Genomic DNA, 12,515 nt, shown 5'->3' with positions numbered 1-12,515 from the left:
TCCAGGCACAACATGGAATCCTGGTTGACACGTCTGCAAAAGAAAGAAAATAACTTACCTTTTGTGATCTCAGGGCACATCCCAAAATTCTACACTGTGTCCTTTATGGCCTTGGAGGGTGATTACTGTACTGAAGTAGAATATAATGGGAACTGATTTGCAAAAAGGAAGCTCTTACAAAACAAAACTGGACAATGGCCAAATCTTCTAGAAACGGGTGAGGGATAAATATTGATTGGAAGAGTTCCCCTTCTTTTTGAAACTCCTTGTGAATCACATAACCGGGACATTGCACTAAATAGTGCAGGAATGGGTTCAGTTGCATGGAAAATTATTGGAAAAAGTTAACGAAATGGGGACGGCTCGGCAGATGTTATTAAAGTTTCCAGAACAGGTTTTAGGACAGGCAATACTGAAGAGGTTGGGAATTTAACTTCAGGCACGGCAGATGAGGGGACAACTCTGAGAAAGGATTAGTCAAAGCAAGACTGAAAGTCTTGTGCTTAAATGCACACTGTATATAAAATAAGATAAATACATTTGCAGTACAGATTGATGTTGTGTGTATCACAGACATATGGCTACAAGGAAATCAGGGTTGGGAATTAAATATCCAGGGATATGTATCCTGTTGAAAGGACAGGCAGATGGACAAGGAGGGTGTCTACATTTAAAATCACCATGACCTGCATTGATGATTGGAAACACTAAGCAAGGGTTAGGAGATCAGTGAATTCACTGGCAAGTAGGGAATTCTGATACAATGGTGCCTGAATATTAGCATACATTACTGAATAATGATTGTACTTGCAGCATATAAGGCTGCAACTTCTTCTTCCTTCAGTTTAAAAATAAATTCATGGTGTTTTCCTGTGCTGTGGTATTGCTGCAATCTTCAGTCTTTATATTAACTTGTTGCTCGGTTATCCACTTTCCTGGCTGTGAAAGCTAACACAAAATAATTGTTCAACAATTCTGTCAGTTTTTTATTTTTACTTGCAGTTTTACCTCATTCTCTTCAACTACACATTCACGTTCATTACTTTTTAAAAATCTTCTCTTATTGTCCCCTACATCTCTCCCTGTTCAAAGGATCATAAGACATAGAGCAGAAGTCAGCCATTCAGCCCATTAAGTCTGCTCTGCCTTTCAATGAGAACATGGTTAACCTGATAACCCACAACACCAACTTCCTGCATTTTCCCATAATTCTTGATTCCCTTACTGTCTAAAAATCTGTCTGCCTCAGCCTTGAATATACTTAATGACCTAACCTCAACAATCCTCGGTGGTAAAGAATTCCACAGATTCACTGTTGTCTGAGAGAAGAAATTCCTCCTCATTTCTGCTTTTACTGAGATGATGCCCTCTGTCCTGTACTCTCCTAGAAGTGGAAACAATCTTTCTGCATCTAACCTTTCAGGCCCTCTAAGAGTCTTATATGTTTCAGTAAGGTCGCATCTCATTCTTCTATATTCCAATGGGTACAATTCCAATCTACGCAACTTTCCCTCATAAAACAGTCCCTGCATACCTGGAGATAGTAAGAACTGCAGATGTGGGAGTCAGAGATTACACAGTGTGGAGCTGGAGGAACACAACAGGCCAGGCAGCATCAGAGGTGCAGTAAAGCTGACGTTTAGAGTTGGGGCCTTTCTTCAGAAATGGGGAGGGGGCAAGAGAGCTCTGAAGTAAATAGAGAGAGGAAGAGTTGGGCTGGGGAAAGTGGTGGAAAGACGATAGGTGAGTGCAGGTAGGCAGTGGTGGGGATTGGTCAGTGAGGTTGAAGGGGAGGATAGGTGGGAGAGAAGATGGACAGGTTGTGTCAGGTCAAAGAGTGGGAATGAAAGGGAGGTTTGGCTATGGGATGAGGCCAGGAGTGGGGAGATTTTAAAACTGGTGAATTCCATGTTTAGGCCATTGGCCTGTAGGCTCCCAAGGCAGAATATGAGGTGTTGCTCCTCTAGTTTGCGAGTGGCAACGCTGCCTGGCCTGCTGTGTTCCTCCAGCTCCACAATGTGTTGTGCCTTCATGCCTGGTATCAGTTTATTGTACCTTCTCTGGACTGTCTCCAAAGCCAGTATATCTTTCCTTAGATAAGAGACCCAAACTGTTCACAGTATCCCAGCTGACCTAATGCCTTGTATGGTTTTAGCAAAATCTCCCTAGCTTTATATTCCACTTCCTTCAAAATAAACACCAACAGGCCATTTGCATTTCCTATACCTGCTGAATTTGGATGCTAGCTTTTTTATGATTCTTGGGTGTAGATTCCCAAATCCTTCAGTTCTGATGCTTTCTGCAGTCATTCTCCAGATAACTAATATTCAGCTCCTCCATTCTTCCTGCCAAAATGCATAACCTCACATTTCCCCACATTATATTCATACCATCTGCCAAGTTTATGCCCATTAGCCTAACTTGTCCATACCTGTCTGCAGACTCTGTGTCATCGTCACCACTTGTCACCTGAGCACTTAGCTACAGTACATTCACTTGTCTCTAAGTCATTTAAGACATTCTAAGCCATGGCCCCTGAATCTACATTATTAGATAAATGCTCCCTCACTGTCAAATTACTAATTTACTCCAACTCGTCATTTATGCAAAATGGTGTATATGTGTAAGTCTGAAATACGAAGGCAGTTTAAGCTTGCCACAAGATCTCATTATCAGTTTGGTTTCACATATTATAAATTGTCATTACATTCATTGCCTGAATTTCAAACAGAGTCAGCAACTACAAATTGCATATATGGACTGATTGCAATGTAATACATCTGGAGGTGTTTCACAGGAGTGAAACCAAAAACAATTTCACAGGAAACAACTTTCATAGAGATATTGTCAGGTGACTAGGGCTTGGCCAACGAAGTAGGATTTAAAGGAGTGTTTTAAAGGAGAGGCAAGAGAGGTTGAAATGTTGAGAGGTTTGGAATGGAGGTAATTGATGGCTTGGCCACCAATGATGGAGCAATGAAGTTAGGAGATGGCAAGAGGATGAAACTGAAAGAGTACAGAAATCTGGGAAGGTTGAATGGCTAGAGGAGGTGACACATATAGTAAGACTCCAAGCCCTGGAAGGATTGTTTAAAAAAAATGAGAATTTGAAAATCAAAGCCATGTCAGATGGAGGGCCAATGTAGATGATGGACGATGGGCAAATGGAATTTAACGTAAGTTCCATCACGGGCAGCAGTGATTTGGAAGAACATTCTGTTTGCTGCTAAGATAGTAGTTTGAATAGCACACTTACTAGTTATATTAAAGAATCCTGTTAGTTTGACTCAATATTACACAATTATAGTGGGTCCTTGATCTTACACAACTTTACCCTTTCAAATTAATATTGGACAGTTGCTCCCTCGAGGATACATGTGCTGCAGTGAAACTCACAGTGTGTCTTCATTCTTCAAACATTTGTTCTATAAGTGGAACTAACTGGGCTTCTGTTCCTGAAAAAGTAACATAAATGAAAGTGAATCATAAATATGCCTCCTTACTCTGGGAAGGCTTCTTAATCTTTAAGGGTTGCCCTTGATATAAGTCAGCTTCACAAGCTGTCCTTTACTTTAACCTTCTGGACTCCTCTCCTCCCTCTCTGCCTCTTTCTCTGAAGCATTCTTTCAAGCTTTTGTGCCTTGGATTCTCAAAATAAATCCTTCCATTTTCCCTACCTTTTTGGTCTATTGGAATCATGATGATCCTTATCGCAAAGATTCTCATAAACAGGGCCTTAGTAAGCACTTAAAATTAAAATTTAATTCCTTCGAAAAGCCAGATTTACCCAGAAACTGCAAAGACTTTTCCATTTTCTCAGCTTTGAATGAAAGTAACATAAGGTGGATCTGAGTTACATCTCTCTGTTAAAAACTTAACCCTTTATTCAACCTTGGCACACTGGGTTAAAATTAGTCATTAATTGGAACTAAGTCCTTACTATAAGATGTTTTCCATTCCTAGTGCCCTGTCTGAAAATGGCCATATCTTTTGTCGTTAAAAGTTCTTATCCACCAACAGCTCAGAATAGTGCTATGAAATCCATTTGATTATAAACTTAGGCTGTTTCTCTGACTGTTGAGATAAGATGTTTTGAAATCAGAAGTCGGAGCTGAAATGACGGGAAATGGATGGGTGTGGGTAGTTGTCAGAAGGGGGTTTTCTTGACAATGTTTGATCTGCTGTCATAATATTTCATGGGGGGCAGAGTCCATTTTAAGGGCTCCTTAGGCCATTCCTTTATGACTCCATGTTTTGGTGCTAGTGGGATAGATCATAGCCACAGGTGATGATGGGGGTGTGTCAGGTACTCGCTGCTAAGCGTGGCTCTGTGAGTTTGACTACACTGGGCTGCTTCTGATATAGTCAATGGGGTATAGCTCCCAATGGTGGCGCAAGGCCCCACATGGGAAGAAATTGGCAGGGTCACATGGACTGTAAACACCTTTGCGGTATCTGTTAGGAGGGGAGGAAATAAACTATCACTAGAGATAAAGTACTGGGAAACAAATGCAGCTAAAGGTTGATGACTATCCCAGACATAAAGGGATGCATCCTAGAATTGTGAAGGAAGTAACTGTAGAGATAATGGATATACTGGTAGTAATCTTCAGGAAAAGCCCCACAGGATTGGAAAGTAGCCAATGTGCTATACAGAATGGAAGGGGACAAAAATAGGTAGCTACAGATCAATTAGCTTAATTATTGTCAATGGGAAAATGTTAACTCAATGAAAAAGATGCAAATGGGGAACCAACTGAAGTAATAAATTTGGATTTCCATTCAATATGGTACCACTCATGAAGCTATTTAATAAAGAAGAGCCCATGGTGTTGGGATAGTATATTTGCATGGATAGAGAACTAGCTAACCAATGAAACAGAGAGTTGGGAAAAAGGAGGTATTTTCAGGCTGGCGACCAGTAATTAGTAAGGGCCAGAGGGATCAGTGTTGGAGCCATAATTATTTACGATATATGTTAATGACTTGAGTGAAAGAAGTGAATATACAATTATCAAAATTACAGATGATGCAAAAATATTTGGGAAGACATCTACTGAAGGTGACTCAACGAATCTACAGAGGGATAAATGAAGGCTAGGTGGATGGGCAGATGGAATAGAGTGGGGGAAAACATTGAGTTATACACTTTGAAAGGAAGAATAGAAGAGTTGAATATTATTTAAATTGGGTAAGGTGGCAGAATGCTGCAGTGCAGATGGAGTTAGTGGTTCTTGTGCATGAGACACAAAAAGCCAGCATCCAAGTACCGCAGGTAATAGGGAAGGCAAAGGAAATGTTTGCCTTTATTTCAAAGAGAATTGAGGACAAAAATAGGGAGCTCTTGCTAAAACCATGCAAGACATCAGTCAGATCACAGCTGGAATAGTGTGAACGGTTTTGAACCTCTTACCTAAGGAAGGGTACAGCAGCACTGGAGGAGGAGAAGGTTCATTATGTTGATCCTGGCTATTGAGGGAGTTTCTTGCGATGAGAATTTGAGTGAGTTGGGCTTGTACTCATTATGTTCAGAAGAATGATTGAAGACCTTTACTGAAAGATATAAAATCCTTCCGGGGATTAGCAGGGCAGATGTGGAGAGATTGCTTCCTTCTGTGGGGGAACATTGAATGAACTGTCCATTTAAGGCAGAGATAAGAATGAATTATTTTCTCTCCGAGAGCTGTGAATCTGTGGAATTCATTACTGCACAGGGCTGTCAAAGCTGTGTTGACAGGTAAATTCAAGGCTGAGATAGACAAATTTCTAACCATTAAAGGAATCAATGGGTTTAAGAAGTGGAACTCACAATTATCAAGTCAGCCAATTCTCATTGAATGGCAGAGTGAATGTGATGGCTAAATGGCCAAGATCTGCCCCTACTTCTTAAGTCTTATGATCTTAAATCCAATACCTACACTGATGGCAGGGTGCTCTGTCCAGTTTTGTTCTCACTATACTTCATTGTAGTAGTTTTGTACAACTGTGTGACTCGGCAGGCCATGGAGATGCTAAGAGTCAGCAACATTGCTGTGTCTGTAGAATCCCATAGAGGCCAGACTGGGAAAGTTGGCAGAGGTCTCCCTGCAAAGGATGTCAATTGGGTTTCAAACACAGTGTAACGACTCCACAGATAAAATGAATGGTATGAACTTTTAAACAAAATACTGTTTAACTGAACTCAAATAAACAGGTTGGTGTGGCAGGATTGGAATTCACACCTACTGGATTATTAGTTCAGCTATAAACCTATCATACCATCAGCCCCGCATTGTGGCAGTGAAGAGGATCTATCTGTTTGTAATAATCACAGGTATTAATGGTAAATGAATTAAAGCCTTGACAGCTCATTAAAGAAATTAATCTGCTGCATGGATAGTGGTGTTTGCTGATTGTGTCTGGTGAACCAATAAATTCCACCCTGGATCCGTTTGTGAGCTCAAAAAATCACTGGTCTTTTGAGCTCATTAAAACATCAGGATGTAAATTTACAAAAGAGGCATGATGAGTCCTTAATGGTTCATTAATGTCCAGTAGTTTCTGGAAGCCAATTAAAACTTATTACACCAAAGACAACTTTATCAAAGTGCAATGGAACCATTATTATCTGTCAGCAGATAACGGGGAATAAACAATATCTCTGCTATATTCCACTGAACAGCTACTGTTCACCAAAGTGAAATTACTTGAAAAGAATGTTTTGTAAGACAGGAGATCCTACTATAACCCTAAATTGATTTTGTGTATTTGTCCAGTATAATATTTGATAATATAATACTAGTCGCTTTCACTCAGTCAAGTACTTTAATCACAGCGATTAGTGCAATGGAAAGTTTCTGGTGTTGTTTCTCAGATATGTTCAGTAACAAAAGCCATGTTCTTCTGAAAGATCAAAGACACACTGTGTCTCTGGCCGGATTTCCTCAAGCACAGAAAGTAGATAATTCAGCAGATTATGACAGATCCCTTTCCCTGCTGTGGGCAAGTGGGAAATACCTTGATAGTTTCTGCGACATAATTTGAAGATAGCTATTATTCTTGATGTCAGAACGGAATTCCAATCTTTCTCAAATCCAGGAATATGTTGACCATTTCTCATAACTTGGCAGCTAACTCTCTCAGCAAGCGCTTTGATAACAAGATCCAGCCCAAATCAGCTACATCAGCTCAGCATTCTACAAGCTATGGCAGTGAGTGTTTAATAGTAAAGGCCTCCCTAAATTAGAAAGAGCTGCCATGATCATGCTCCTGTATTGAAGTGAGACCCGAATATTATATCAGCGACACATGAGGGTGCAGGAGAAATTCTAATGAAAATGCCTGTGCCATCCTCCTGGTTTCAATGGGGGGATTATTGAATAAACACAAGTGTTGTTCTTGAATAATGATAATAAAATGTGAGGCTGGATGAACACAGCAGGCCAAGCAGCATCTCAGGAGCACAAAAGCTGACGTTTCGGGCCTAGACCCTTCATCAGAGAGGGGGATGGGGAGAGGGAACTGGAATAAATAGGGAGAGAGGGGGAGGTGGACCGAAGATGGAGAGTAAAGAAGATAGGTGGAGAGAGTATAGGTGGGGAGGTAGGGAGGGGATAGGTCAGTCCAGGGAAGACGGACAGGTCAAGGAGGTGGGATGAGGTTAGTAGGTAGCTGGGGGTGCGGCTTGGGGTGGGAGGAAGGGATGGGTGAGAGGAAGAACCGGTTAGGGAGGCAGAGACAGGTTGGACTGGTTTTGGGATGCAGTGGGTTGGGGGGAAGAGCTGGGCTGGTTGTGTGGAAGTCAGCTCAGTAAGTATTCAGGCAACACTCGGCAAAATCAGTTTTGCTAGATTGGGCACTCCACCAAATGACTGGAAAACATGTCCTTTTCCAGGTCCTGTTCGCTCAACTCTCAAATGGCCAGTGCTTCAGGGAGGACAAAGAAAACACTGCAAAGGCACTGTATACATCTCCTTGAAACATGGCTACTGATGACTGAGAGAAGCTTGACACCAGTGGTTCAGAATGGTGACAACATGTCCATCATGCTTGGGGTCATCAAGTCTTAATGATGAGATTGAGTAAGGGCAGAGAAAGAAAGTATTCTCTATGCTGGATCCCACTGCCAGGTGGGATATCATGGCCCTCCTACCCAAAGGTCTGTGATTTGAGATTTCGGCCGTTCACCACAACAGAAGCTGGTTAAGCTGAGTAAATATCATCCTCAGTGGTTCCATCCTTTTTGTTGTCTGAATGCGGCTCAACATTTGCAATGCTAGATCTATCTTGGCATCTTCTAGAAAATAGCACGCTGTTTTGAACATCAGACACAGAACTATACAGCACAGGAATGAGCCCTTCAGCCCATCATGTTGTGCTGAACATGCTGGCAAATTGAACTAATCCTTTCTGCCTGCCATTGGTCCATATCCCTCCCTTCCTTGCATATTCATGTGCTTACCTAAAAGTCCCTTAAACACCCCTAACATATCCGCCTTCACCACCACCCCAGCAGCATGTTCCAAACTCCTACCACTCTCTGTGTAAAAAACTTGCTCCTCACATCTCCTTTGAATTTTCCCCCTCTCACCTTAAATACATGTCCCCTACTTTTAGATATTTCAACTCTGGGAAATATACTCCAACCGTCAACCTATTTATGCATTTCATAATTTTATAGATTTCTATCAAGTCCCCCCCCCCCTCAGCCAGTGCCACTCCAGAGAAAACCCGAGTTTTTTTAGCCTCTCCTTGCAGCTCATACCCTCTAATCCAGGCAGCATCCTGGTAAACCTCTTCTGCACCCTCTTCAAAGCCTCCATATCCTGTAATATGAGCGACCAGATTGAATGCAAAACTCTAAGTGTGGCCTAATTGAAGTCACATAAAGTTGCAACGTGACATCTTAACACTTGTACTCAATTTCCAGATCAATAAAAGACAAGCATGCCATAAGCCTTCTTTACCACTCTACTTACTTGCATGGCTATTTTCAGGGAGCTACAGGCTTGAACCCCAAGATCCCTTTGTACATCAGTGCTGTTCAGTGTCCTGCCATTAACTGTATTCTTTTGCTTTTGTTTATATAAAAACTGAAATTGGTGTGAATTCACAGCAGGAGACAAAGAAGAGAAAGGCAAATTGCTGTTTCAGTGGAAAGAGTGTGTTATATTTACATGTTTTATTTCAGGTTAGTACTATTTACAATTTTTTCTCACTTTTAATACATTATTAAAGAAAATGCAGGGAAGGAATTGTTTGGAATACTGGATTTTCACAGTAGAAAATTAGGCAGGGTTCCTGCTCTTGGCATGAAGAGCATACACTTGGACACCAGATGAAAAATTTTCTACAAAATTTGAACATTTGCACCTTGTCCACCTCAATCAGTAACAAGATAAACGTCAAGATCATGAGTCTGAGAGATAAACATTGGCCAGAAAAGGACATCATAGGTGCTGTCTGTATTTGTTGCCACAGAGTTATGGAATTTACTCCAAACAGGGACATCAGAAAAGGATTAATACTTCAGAGGAGATCTTTTTCTTTTAAAGACCTGTGATAAGATGTTGCAGTGTCTTGATTAACAATACAACATACACTTGCAGCCAGTTACTGCTTTTAAACTCTCCTATGTGAGACCCATGTGAGACCCAAAGCCCCAGCGCCCAGAGCAGATGGAGGAGATTGGTTGTATTTTGCATAGGGACTGGTGTCCTGCTTCATCTTCGGCAGGCCAGCTAATTCTAGATTACATGTGCTGAAGTCCCTCCCTAGAGCTCACTGCCTCTCTATCTCTCCCTCCCTTTATCTAATATACATCTAAAACCTACTTTTTTGATAACCTCACTGATTTCATGTCTCCTTATGCAGCCTGTTGTCAAATTGAACTTAATAATAAGTTTAGGAAATACTTTGAATTGCTTTATTACCCTATGATACAAGTGTATGCTGTTCTTTTAATTGACATAGATAACTGGTGAAAACCCGGATGTCTGCACATGCAGTGCAAGGGGCAAGGTTCCATCAAGGAGAAAGGGGCATGTAGAGTTGGGTCGTGTGGCGTATGATCTCTGTTAATGATAAAGGATGCAGACTCGGATACTTCCTAGAAGCCCATGCATGTCTCCCATCACCAACTCCACAACACACGTTATATGATGTTGTGAATACACTGCATCTCTCACCACAACCTTCTCAAGGTAAGTTAGGGATGAAGATATGAAATGGTGATTGAGCCATCTATGCCCAAATCAAGTAAGCAATTTTAAAAACAACAATAAGACAAGAAGGGCCTAGGCCCGAAACGTCAGCCTTCCTGCTCCTCTGGTGCTGCTTGGCCTGCTGTGTTCATCCAGCTCTACACCTTGTTATCTCAATAAGACAAGGTGGGACAGCTCATTTTTGTCCAGTTCTGAATTTCACTCACCCCCTTCCACTTGAGCCGATTCCTAAGCATTAAGAAATATTTAGTCAATGTACACTATTGGATCTATTGGGTTGTATTTTGCTGTAGAAAAAAGTGAGGATGACAGCTATGATTAAAATGTAAATCAGAAAATGATGCCTAGTGTCTGAATATCCATTTAAGTGTATTGAACAGCATGAGGTTTCTTCAGTTTGATCATTGACATGAATGAAAATGATTTAAAAATTTAGACCTTGCCCATTCCAATGTAAGTACTCTATCAATGATGTATTAGCTCATAATTATTGTCATACTGAATCTCTAGCACTGAGAGCTACATTTTATAAATGTGGAATCCCATTCCTTTATGTTGTAACTTATGTTGGGCATTTAAATGTGTATAAACATTTTCTTTCTATGTCTTACATCTCCCTCAAGTCCCTTGCATTTATTTGGCTTCAGTACCTGATCCAACATTGCATTCGATATTCCAACTGAGTCTCCCTGGCTGTGATCATATTGTTCAAGATTACTCAAGCTTATTGGTTAATAAATGATGTCCCTATTCACATTTTTTTTCTTTTTGTGGTTCAATAATGTACAGTTAGAATGCAACAAGAAAGAAAAGTCTGGCCAAATGCTGTGTCAAGTGCTGCCTCCTGTACATAACATAATAGTCAAACACTAACATGCAAATGAATGCATGATTTAGTTACAATGTAATGTTGAGCAGAGGTAAAAAGTTGGTCATGAATCTGCATCATTTGGTTGTGCATATTGGTCACAGCTTCCACTTTTGAATTTGGCACAGAGATTTGACTGTTCAATATATTCCAGTGTAACCGACCAGGGCAGAGGGTTACTTCCCATCCGCTTTCACAGGAGAACTCAGAGTTCTTTTTTTCTGTTTTGTAGAAATATAACAGAAGCTGGGCCGTTTTCAATCCAGACTGATGGATGAAGAGGTCTAATGTCTGCACCAACACATAGGCTACCAGGGGTGATAGTAATAAAGGGACTGGGTGCTGACATTAACATTCCAGACCAAGGACAAGAAACCACTGGAACCATCTGAGTTGCAAGAATCATCCAGTTGGCCCATTCTCTTGTCCCTTTGCTATGGCCCTGTTCAGTCCTACTGCCCTTTCTCTGACCTGCTAGACCTTACAGAGGGTCTGAAAAGAGAGGAGAGGGGGCGATGTGGAAAGGAGACAAGAGGGCGAGGGCAAGAAGAGGGCCAGGAGAAAGGGAGGGACACAAAGACAATGCCTGGAAGCTGATGGACTCTGAAAGCCATCATGAGCTCAGGGCTACTGGATATCACTTCTCGTTCAGCAGGGGGCGCGGAGCGAATATTCGTCAAAGATATAGTAACTGCTGGGAAGAAGACGCCTGGATTTCAGAACCAAGGGCTTGTGACAGCTCCCCATCGCAAGATCAACGTTCTCCATTGTAAGAGTTTTTTTAAAAATACACTATATACCTTTGATGACGCTGATTCAGAGAGAGGAAGGGCGCTCTAACTTGGTTTAACCGAGTCCTCTAACGCTGGTCTACCCCTCCAAGACGGACAGGGGACAAAAAGGGGCCAACAGAGAAAGAGAGAGAGAAACAGGCTCCTCTGCTACCGGAGTCAGGCTGTTCTCCTCACACACTCACTCCCCCGCCCGCCCCAACATCCAAAACATTGCCGCCTGAAGTCTGGCCCGTCCCAAGACGGGCTTAGCCGTTTTCTCTTCAGGCCCAGGTCAGCACAGGTCGCTCTCAGGCATCGTTCAGCACCAAACAGCTTCAGGGCTGGTCACTTTCAGGATGAATTCCGTCTGGTCAGTTTCAGCAGTGTTTCGGACCAGTCACTTTCAGGAATAATTCGAGCTGGTCAGTTTCAGGACTACTTACGACCGGTCAGTATCAGAATTAAATCGGATTGGTCAGTATCAGGATTAATTCGGACTGGTCAGTATCAGGATTATTCGTCACTGGTCACTTTCAGGAATAATTCGAGCAGGTCAGTTTCAGGAATATTTCGGAACTGCCCAGCTTCAGGAATAAGTCGGAACTGCTCAGCTTCAAGAGTATTTGGGGCTGGTCAGTTTCAGGAGTATTTCGCACTGCTCAGTTTCGGGAG

At 41.8% G+C, this 12,515-nt stretch overlaps 1 protein-coding gene across 1 annotated transcript in view; it reads left to right on the top strand.

Annotated features, from left to right (window-relative positions):
• The first annotated feature begins 11,778 nt into the window (after positions 1-11,778).
• fam163aa (family with sequence similarity 163 member Aa) overlaps positions 11,779-12,515 on the top strand; it is a 141,370-nt gene continuing 140,633 nt past the window's right edge. The window contains exon 1 of the mRNA XM_059647763.1: positions 11,779-11,839. The gene's annotated coding sequence lies outside the window, so the exon portion shown is untranslated. The remainder of the gene's footprint in view (positions 11,840-12,515) is intronic.

This window comes from Stegostoma tigrinum, chromosome 8 (genome assembly GCF_030684315.1).
Source record: "Stegostoma tigrinum isolate sSteTig4 chromosome 8, sSteTig4.hap1, whole genome shotgun sequence".
Lineage (NCBI taxonomy): Eukaryota > Metazoa > Chordata > Chondrichthyes > Orectolobiformes > Stegostomatidae > Stegostoma > Stegostoma tigrinum.
This window is presented reverse-complemented; position numbering and strand designations above follow the sequence as displayed.